The sequence below is a fragment of the Pinus tabuliformis genome, chromosome X (genome assembly GCF_031772625.1).
Source record: "Pinus tabuliformis cultivar Carrire ecotype Pingquan chromosome X, CPIR1, whole genome shotgun sequence".
NCBI classification, from domain to species: Eukaryota; Viridiplantae; Streptophyta; class Pinopsida; order Pinales; family Pinaceae; genus Pinus; species Pinus tabuliformis.
The window spans coordinates 693564796-693574492 of NC_142308.1; the positions used below are offsets into that span (position 1 = coordinate 693564796).

At 38.5% G+C, this 9697-nt stretch overlaps 1 pseudogene; it reads left to right on the forward strand.

The window, feature by feature from the left end:
* Positions 1 to 656: 656 nt before the first annotated feature.
* Positions 657 to 9397, forward strand: LOC149141877 (pectinesterase 2-like; annotated as a pseudogene).
* The last annotated feature ends 300 nt before the right edge of the window (positions 9398 to 9697 follow it).

Here is a 9697-nt window from a genome sequence, read left to right on the forward strand (position 1 = left end):
TTAGAGTGATTGTTGTGTACTGCGAAATTTGTTTTGATGCCAAATGATCTTTAGTTGTCTTCCAACCCCAAATATATTTTAAAAATATAGTAAATGTTTAATTCAGTATTAACATAAAAATGTTGCTCAAATCTCTTTACTCTGTGACAATGTTTTACTTTGCTCATTATATTCATAATTATAAACATTAAAATTCAATATTATATTAACAAAACCAGAAAAGTCATATTTATAGTAAATGTAAAACAAAATACTTCATTAAATAATAATAATAATAATAATCATTAAAAGAACGACAAAACTACATTAAATAATAATTAATTATACTAAATCACAATTAATTATTTTAGAATTATATTAAATCACACACATTTCAAATTTCAGGAGGCTTAAATGAACGTCGTCAAACATACTTGACTTTTACAAAAAATTTGTTTTCCCGCTGCATTCTGCGTTTCTTGTTCGCTGCTCTCATTCTCTGTTTCTTGAATCCTTCCTGCAGAGTTGAGTTGAGTTGAGTTGAGTTTTCTTGTTCTTGAATTACAGATCGTTGTTTCTTGAATCCTGAATTACGGATCGATGTTTCTTGAATCCTTCCTGCACACTTCTCTTGTTCCTGAAGGCAGATTTGTGGCAGGTTTAGGGTTTCTTCCACGATGACGCCCGGGAACCAAGATGAGTCCCGGGCGACGAGAAGATGGGTGGTGATGGTTGCCATTGGAATTGTTATATTTTCCTGCCTTCTTATTCCTGTTGGTATTGTTATTCTTGGGAACAAGGTTCCATATGCGGCTACAGGAGGAGCCATACCGGCTGGTATACATACCGCCTGCTCTAAAATGCTCCACCCTCAGCTGTGCGTGTCTACACTGGTCACATATCCAGGTGTTGATCAGCTGGTGGAACCCAAAGATTTTGTTCAAGCCACCATTGAAGCCACCATAGGTCAGGTTTTGCAATCGTACTCTCTAAAGGTTGCAGCCCCTGTTCCTGTTTGGGGAGACGACAACGGAGGTGTGGCCCAGCAGGATTGCGTGGAGCTGCTCCACGATACACTATATCATCTGAATGCCACGCTGCTCCACATGTCCGATTTGTCTGGTAAGAGACCGTCATTGCTCTTCATTGTCGATGTCAAAACTTGGCTCAGTGCCGCTCTGACAATCCAGGATACATGACTCGAGGGTTTCCAGGACTTGATTGGAGGCGGCAATGTGACTCTTCAATCCACCAATGACATACTAAAAGAATCCAGAAAGTTCTATCAATTGATCAGCAATTCCCTCTCCCTCTTCCAAACCCTTTTCAGCAACGCCGACTTGGAAAATAAAGCTTTACCTGGTGAACAGACAAATAAGTCTGCAGCAGTTCCCCAAAACCCTCGACGGATGTTGCCAAAGAAGAATAACGCTGGTTTCAAGAAAGATGAGGGGAATACCGCTGGTCTGGAGCAGGAATTCAAGAAAGATGAGGGGCATAACGCTGGTTTGGATCAGGAATTCTATCACCATTATGGGTTGTTGGATCGATATGACATGAAGGAATTCCCTATGTGGTTATCGTGTTGAAATTATAATTTCAACTGCAGTGAACAGAACAGCAGCAGCTACTTTATTCATTTTTCGTGATTCGGCGCCCCACATTTTTTCCCGATCTTTTAAATCACCGCCATTACCATCTTTTCACTCTTTAATTATTTTTGTGTTTCCAGAAGGAAGAAGATCAGATCCAACGCTACACCATTACTTTTCAACAACCGTATTAATGGGCAGAACGGCTGAAACAGAAAAAGAACCATTCTCGAGCCGTAGCAGCATTTATCAGCCATAGATTTCATCACCACCGACTCAAAAAATACAGCAAAAGATCAAATCTGTTAATCATGAGCAGCAGAAACTTCATCAGCAAGTTAAGGCGGTGAAGACCCTTTCCCGCACTATAAAATGCAGACACAACAGTGTAGAAAAATATAGATAGATAGATTGAAAGTCCTTTTGTAACACACAACGGTGTAGAACAAGAGAGTTTTTTTTTTGTATTGCACAGCAGTGCTGAAAATTTCTGAGATAGTTGTTTTGTGGAACTGAAGCGTTCCTGTTGTAATCCCTCTGTCAAGAGGAAGATGCTCTTTAGCATAATATTTTGTGAAGATCCCTCTACGTGAGGAAGACTTATTTTATCAGTTAGTTTATCGTTCATAAATAGAAGTTTCTTTTTGCCTGTTGCTGTTACACCGTAAGTCGAAAAATACTTGACGTCAAAAATCCCTGTTGCTGTTACACCGTAACTCAAAAAATACTTGACGTCAAAAATTTATGTTGCTGCAACACCACGAACAGCGTTGCTGCAACACAAGTTACAGCAACTGAAAAAAAAAACTGTGTTGCTGCAACACCGTTTCCAGAGAACGAATTTTTCTGTTTTTCTGAGTTAAAAACAGAGTATTTTTCTGTGTCAAAAACAGAGTATTATTTTGATCAGTTTTTGATCCTGAGGCAAAGTAGAGTATTATTTTATGCTCTGTTCTTGTGTTTTTGAGTTATCAGAGAACAGAGTATTACTCTCTGTTCATATTTTTGTTGTTTCGGAATTTATCAGAAAATTCTCAACAGTGGAAACAGAGGATTTTTCCACTGTATTTTGTTTGGAATAACCAGAAATTCCCGACATGGTATCAGAGCTTGTACAGGCTCTTTGAAGACATCAAAGAAGTTGAAAGAAGATTTGTTCTGCAACAGATTATCCAACAGAGCGAAAACGCTGTCAAGGTATTTTTCAGATTAGTTTTTTGTGTAGCTGCTGAAGACAATTAAGTGATTTTTTTTACAGTCAAGTATTGCAAGAATGGCCAGCACCAGCGTGGGTATGTTTAATACCCAACTCCCACAGTTCAATGGGAAAAATTATGACTACTGGGCAATAACCATGAGAGCCGTGTTTGCCTTACAAGATTTATGGGAACTTGTTGAATATGGATTTGAAAAACCAGCAAATGAAGAAGAGTTTATTGGATTAACTCAGGCAGAGAAAGAACTGTTGAAGAGCAATAAGAAGAAGGACTCAAAAGCCTTTTTACTTTTATATCAAGCAGTGCATGAGAGTGTGTTTCCGAGGATAGCAGCAGCCAAGACATCCAGAGAAGCATGGCAAACTCTCAAGACAACCTATCAAGGCATGGAGAAAGTGAAGACAACAAAACTACAGTTGCTGAGGAAAGATTTTGAGAACCTGCGTATGAAGGAGTCAGACAATATTGACTCATTCTTCACACAATCAATTGGTTTGGTCACACAGATAAGGCCTCATGGAGAAACTCTTGAAGAAAGAAGAATTGTGGAGAAACTATTGAGGTGCCTACCCTCAAAGTTTGATGTGATTGTCACCACCATAAAAGAGACAAAGGATCTCTCAAATTTTTCAGTTGATGAACTTCATGCATCACTGATAACACATGAGCAGAGGTTGAGTAGAAATGAAAACTCATCTCTAGAGCAAGCCTTCAAGACCCAGATGTCATTTGGAAGAGGAAGAGGTCAAGGCAGAGGAAACAAGAGAGGAAGAGGCAGAACCCAATACAGAGGCGGAAGAAACAGTCCAGCAAACGTTCAAGGAAGAGGCAGCAATCCAAATCAGAACCAAGGCCATGGCAGCAGTCAACAAAGTGGACAACATCATGCTCAAGGACAAAGGTATGAAAAATCCAATGTCCAATGTTATTATTGTAAAAAATATGGGCACTATGCAAATGAATGTAGGAAGAAGCAGCATGATATGAGTAATAGATCTAGTGCAAATATAACTAGAAAAAATATCAGTCAAGATAATGTGTTGTTAGTTTGTAATATCGCTGAAACAACAGTGAAGATATATGGTTTCTAGATTTTGGTTGCAGCAACCATATGACAGGAAACATAGCCCTGTTTTCTGTTTTAGATCAGAGTGTGCAATCACAAGTCACACTTGGGACTGATAGTAAAATTTCCATTATGGGAAAAGGAGAAGTTAAAATATTTACAAAGAAAGGTGAAAAGAAAACCATAGCAGATGTCTATTATGTTCCTGGAATGAAGTGTAATCTCTTGAGTATTGGACAACTTGTTCAGAAGGGTTACAATGTTTTTTTTAAGAATGATGTATGCACCATCATAGACAGATTACCCAGCAAACGTTGTATTGCTGAAGTGAAGATGACAAGGAACAGGATGTTCCCTCTCAGAATAAGAGCAGATTTGAAAAATAAAGAAGTAGTTGCAGCAGTGACACAAGAGGCTCTCCAAAGCGTACCAAAGGATGAAAATTGGTTGTGGCATTTGAGATTTGGACATCTCAAACTTTGGAGGTCTTAATTTGTTGAGTAGAAAAGGAATGGTAAGAGGATTACCATTGATAGAAAAGCCAGACAACCTTTGTGAAGGTTGTATATTGGGAAAACAACACAGAGAAAGTTTTCCAACTAGGAAAAGCATAAGGGCAAAAGCACCCTTAGAAATTATCCACTCAGATTTATGTGGACCGATGCAAGCTCCATCACTTGCAGGCAACCAATATTTTCTAACATTTATTGATGACTTTACCAGAAAGACTTGGGTTTATTTTCTGAAGAATAAGAGTGAAGTGTTTGAAAAATTCCAAAATTTCAAAGCGCTTGTAGAAAATCAAAGTGGGCTGCGTATCAAGGTTTTGAGAACTGACAGAGGAGGTGAGTATATCTCCAAAGAATTTTTACGTTTTTGCAGAGAAAATGGAATTCATAAGCAATTTACAGCAAGGTACACCCCGCAGCAAAATGGAGTTGCTGAAAGGAAAAACAGAACAATCATGGATATGGCGAGGAGCATGTTGAAGGCAAAGCATTTGCTAAATGATTATTGGGCTGAAGCTGTACACTGTGCAGTATATATTTTGAATAGATGTCCTACAAAAGCAGTGATGAACAAAGTGCCAGAAGAAGCATGGAGTAGGAGAAAGCAAGGAGTCACCCACATGAAAGTTTTTGGTTGTGTGGCTTATGCACACATTCCAGATCAGCTAAGGAAGAAATTAGACAGAAAAGGGGAGAAATGCATTTTCATTGGATACAGTGAAGAATGCAAAGCTTACAGGTTATATATCCCATCCACCAAGAAGTTTTTTGTGAGCAAAGATGTTCAATTTATTGAAGAGGAAGCTTGGGATGGAAGCATAGAGAAAACAGTTAATGTTAAAAACTGTTTGTCTCATGATGATGATGATGAGGAGTTGGCTGAAACACATCCCCAAACAGCAGCGCCAACAACAGAACAGCAAGAGACACCCTTGAGGAGAAATGAGAGTGCTTCTCCAAGCACACCACAAGGAGGAAATTCAAGTGCATCTACAAGCACTTGCACACCGAATGAAAGAGGTAAGAAATTCAGAAATTTAAGTGATATTTATGATGAAGGAATGAATTCCCTGTTTGCTTTGTATTGTCACGTTGATGACCCTGTTCATTTCGAAGATGCAATTAAAGATAAGAAATGGATAGAAGCTATGGATGAGGAGATGAATGCAATAGAAAGAAATAAGACATGGGATTTAGTTGAGCTACCAAAAGGTAAAGAAGTCATTGGAGTTAAATGGGTCTACAAGACCAAGAGTAATGCTGAAGGCAAAATAGAAAGGCATAAGGCAAGACTTGTTGTCAAGGGATACAAGCAGCAGTATGGGAGAGATTATGAGGAGACTTTCGCACCGGTTGCAAGAATGGAAACCGTGAGAGCAGTGCTGTCCATAGCAGCACAAAACAAATGGAAAGTTTACCAAATGGACGTGAAGTCAGCATTCTTGAATGGAGTATTAATGGAAGAGGTTTACATCGAGCAACCTCTAGGCTATGAGAAGAAAGGCCAAGAGCACAAAGTCTGTAGATTTAAGAAAGCTCTTTATGGGCTGAAGCAAGCGCCAAGAGCGTGGTACAGTAGGATAGATTCCTATCTACTGGAGAACGGATTTGAGAAGTGTGAGGGAGAACCCACTGTTTACATCAAAGAAAAGGACTGTAAAATTTTAATTGTTGTGTTATATGTTGATGATGTGATTTTTACAGGTAATGATGACTACCTCATTGAAAATTTCAAATCAGTCATGAAAGAAGAATTTGAGATGACTGACATGGGTTTGCTGAGATACTTCTTAGGAATAGAAGTAGATCAAAATAAAAATGGAATTTTTATTTCACAGGCAAAATATGTAAATGAAGTGTTGAGCAGATTTAACATGCAGGACAGCAAGGCAGCAATCACTCCCACGGTGATGGGATTAAAACTCAGCAAAGAGGACAGCAGCAAAGATTTTGACCCTAGTGTGTACAAGAGCATAGTTGGCAGCCTCATGTATTTGACTGCAACTAGGCCAAACATAATGTATGCTGTTAGTTTAATTTCCAGATTCATGGAGAAGCCAAAAGAAACACATTGGCAGGCAGCAAAGAGAATTCTGAGGTATGTTAAAGTTACAAAAAGGTATGGCATATTTTATACTGTTTCAGAATGTTTAGATTTAGTTGGATACACAGATAGTGATTGGGCTGGAAGTGTAGATGACCGGAAAAGCACATCTGGTTACATTTTTCACATAGGTTCAGGAGCCATTTCATGGGCTTCTAAGAAACAACCAATTGTGGCATTGTCTACAGCAGAAGCAGAGTATGTGGCAGCTACAGCAGCAGCATGTCAAGCGGTTTGGATGAGGAGAATGTTGAGAAGTCTATGCCAGGAGCAGGCAACAGCAACAGTTATTTTTTGTGACAATAGCTCAGCTATTGCATTATCCAAGAACTCTGTATTCCACAAGAGAACGAAACACATAGACACAAAGTTTCACTACATCAAAGAATTGGTGAACAATGGAGAAATCGTTTTACAACATTGCAGGACTCAGGAACAGGTTGCGGATATTCTGACAAAGCCATTGGATCAGAAAAGTTTTGAGTTTTTAAGGAAACTTCTGGGTATGACTGATAACCCAACAGTTGAAATTAAAGGGGAGTGTTGAAATTATAATTTCAACTGCAGTGAACAGAACAACAACAGCTACTTTATTCATTTGTCGTGATCCGGCGCCCCACATTTTTTCCCGATCTTTTAAATCACCGCCATTACCATCTTTTCACTCTTTAATTATTTTTGTGTTTCCAGAAGGAAGAAGATCAGATCCAACGCTACACCATTACTTTTCACCAACCCTATTAATGGGTAGAACGGCTGAAACAGAAAAAGAACCATTCTCGAGTCGTAACAGCATTTATCAGCCATAGATTTCATCAACACCGACTCAAAAAATACAGCAAAAGATCAAATCTGTTAATCATGAGTAGCAGAAACTTCATCAGCAAGTTAAGGTGGTGAAGACCCTTTCCCGCACTATAAAATGCAGACACAACAGTGTAGAAAAATATAGATAGATAGATTGAAAGTCCTTTTGTAACACACAGCAGTGTAGAACAAGAGAGTATTTTTTTTTTGTATTGCACAACAGTGCTGAAATTTTCTGAGATAGTTGTTTTGTGGAACTGAAGCGTTCCTGTTGTAATCCATCTGTCAAGAGGAAGATGCTCTTTAGCATAATATTTTGTGAAGATCCCTCTACGTGAGGAAGACTTATTTTATCAGTTAGTTTATCGTTCATAAATAGAAGTTTCTTTTTGCCTGTTGCTGTTACACCGTAAGTCGAAAAATACTTGACGTCAAAAATCCCTGTTGCTGTTACACCGTAACTCAAAAAAAACTTGACGTAAAAAATTTACGTTGTTGCAACACCACGAATAGCGTTACTGCAACACAAGTTACAGCAACTGAAAAAAAAAACTGTGTTGCTGCAACACCGTTTCCAGAGAACGAATTTTTCTGTTTTTCTGAGTTAAAAACAGAGTATTTTTCTGTGTCAAAAACAGAGTATTATTTTGATCAGTTTTTGATCATGAGGCAAAGTAGAGTATTATTTTATGCTCTGTTCTTGTGTTTTTGAATTATCAGAAAACAAAGTATTACTCTCTGTTCATATTTTTGTTGTTTCGGAATTTATCAGAAAATTCTCAACAGTGGAAACAGAGGATTTTTCCACTGTATTTTGTTTGGAATAACCAGAAATTCCCGACATATCGGCAACTGATCGTTTACTCCTACAGCTTTCCCCTGCACACTTAAAACCCGATGCTGTCGTAGCGCAGGATGGCAGTGGCAATTATGTAACAATAACCGACGTTGTCAAGGAGGCACCCAAGCATTTAAGAAGTAGAAAATACATAATCTATGTCAAAGCTGGACTGTACCTTGAAACTGTCAAAATTTCTAAACGAAAAACCAACATAATGTTTGTTGGCGATGGCAAGGGAAAGACTGTTGTTGTCTCCAGCAAAAATGTGAAGGAGGGTTCTACTATTTTCAGTTCCGCTACCTTTGGTACTATTCCAAACCTTTCTGTCTGCATTATTTTTGTTTGTTTGATTGTTCAATCCAATTTCTTGAAATACCCTTTCTCTTTCTCTGTACTTGGTTAATTGAAATACCCTTTCTCTTTCTCTTTCTCTGTACCTGGTTAATTGGATTTTCAACATTGTTTCATGACATGTGTGTATGGAGCTAAGGCTGACCAGTGAATTGGTTAATTGGATTTTCAACATTGTTTCATGACATGTGTGTATGGAGCTAAGGCCAATTAACAATGACTGACCAGTGAATGGCTGCATTGCAGCTGTATCCGGTGCAGGATTTGTTGCACGTGACATGACCTTTATGAACAGTGCAGGGCCTGACAAGCATCAAGTTGTGGCTCTACGGGTGGGGGCCGATTTTGCAGCGATTTATCGATGCAGTATTATTGGTTACCAAGACACACTTTATGTTCATTCTCTTAGGCAGTTTTACAGAGAATGTGACGTGTTTGGAACAGTAGACTTCATTTTTGGCAATGCGGCCGTGGTTTTACAGGAGTGTAACATTTATGCTCGACAAGGTATGCCCAATCAAATGAATGTAATCACTGCCCAAGGAAGGAATCATCCTTATCAAAATACCGGCATCTCAATACATAATTGTATAGTTACAGCAACAAGTGATCTCCCTCCCTGGATGGCATTCACTTCAACATACCTCGGGAGGCCTTGGAAATTATACTCTTGAACAGTTTACATGTAATCGTTTTTAGGCGACCTCATTCATCCCGCTGGCTGGTTGGAATGGTAGGGAGAATTTGCATTAGAAAGCTTATACTTTGGGGAATACAGGAATTCTGGGCCTGGTGCATTTCTAGATGGGCGCGTAACTTGGCCTGGTTATAGGGTGATTAAAGCCGATGAAGAAGCAAAAGAGTTCAGTGTGCCTATTTTTATCCCTGGTTCTGCAGTGGGATCCCATACATAGAAGGCCTACAAATTTGTTATTTTTTTTTATGGCAATAAGGATGTCATATTTTAAATCCTTACTCGACTCTGAAATGCTGAAATGCAATACTGCCAGGACGGGAGACCAAAAAATCATGTACTTCCTCTCATCTCATGTTAAAATGTAATCTATAACTGTTATATTTATAATCTCTCACATATTATAAAGTATGTTGTTTCATTTTTATATTCAAAAATTCAAAGTTTCGAAATTCTTGACATGATGTTGCAATCTAATTTCTACCTCACAAACACTGATTTCTCTAAACCTTGTTGGGATGATATTGTATGTAGACA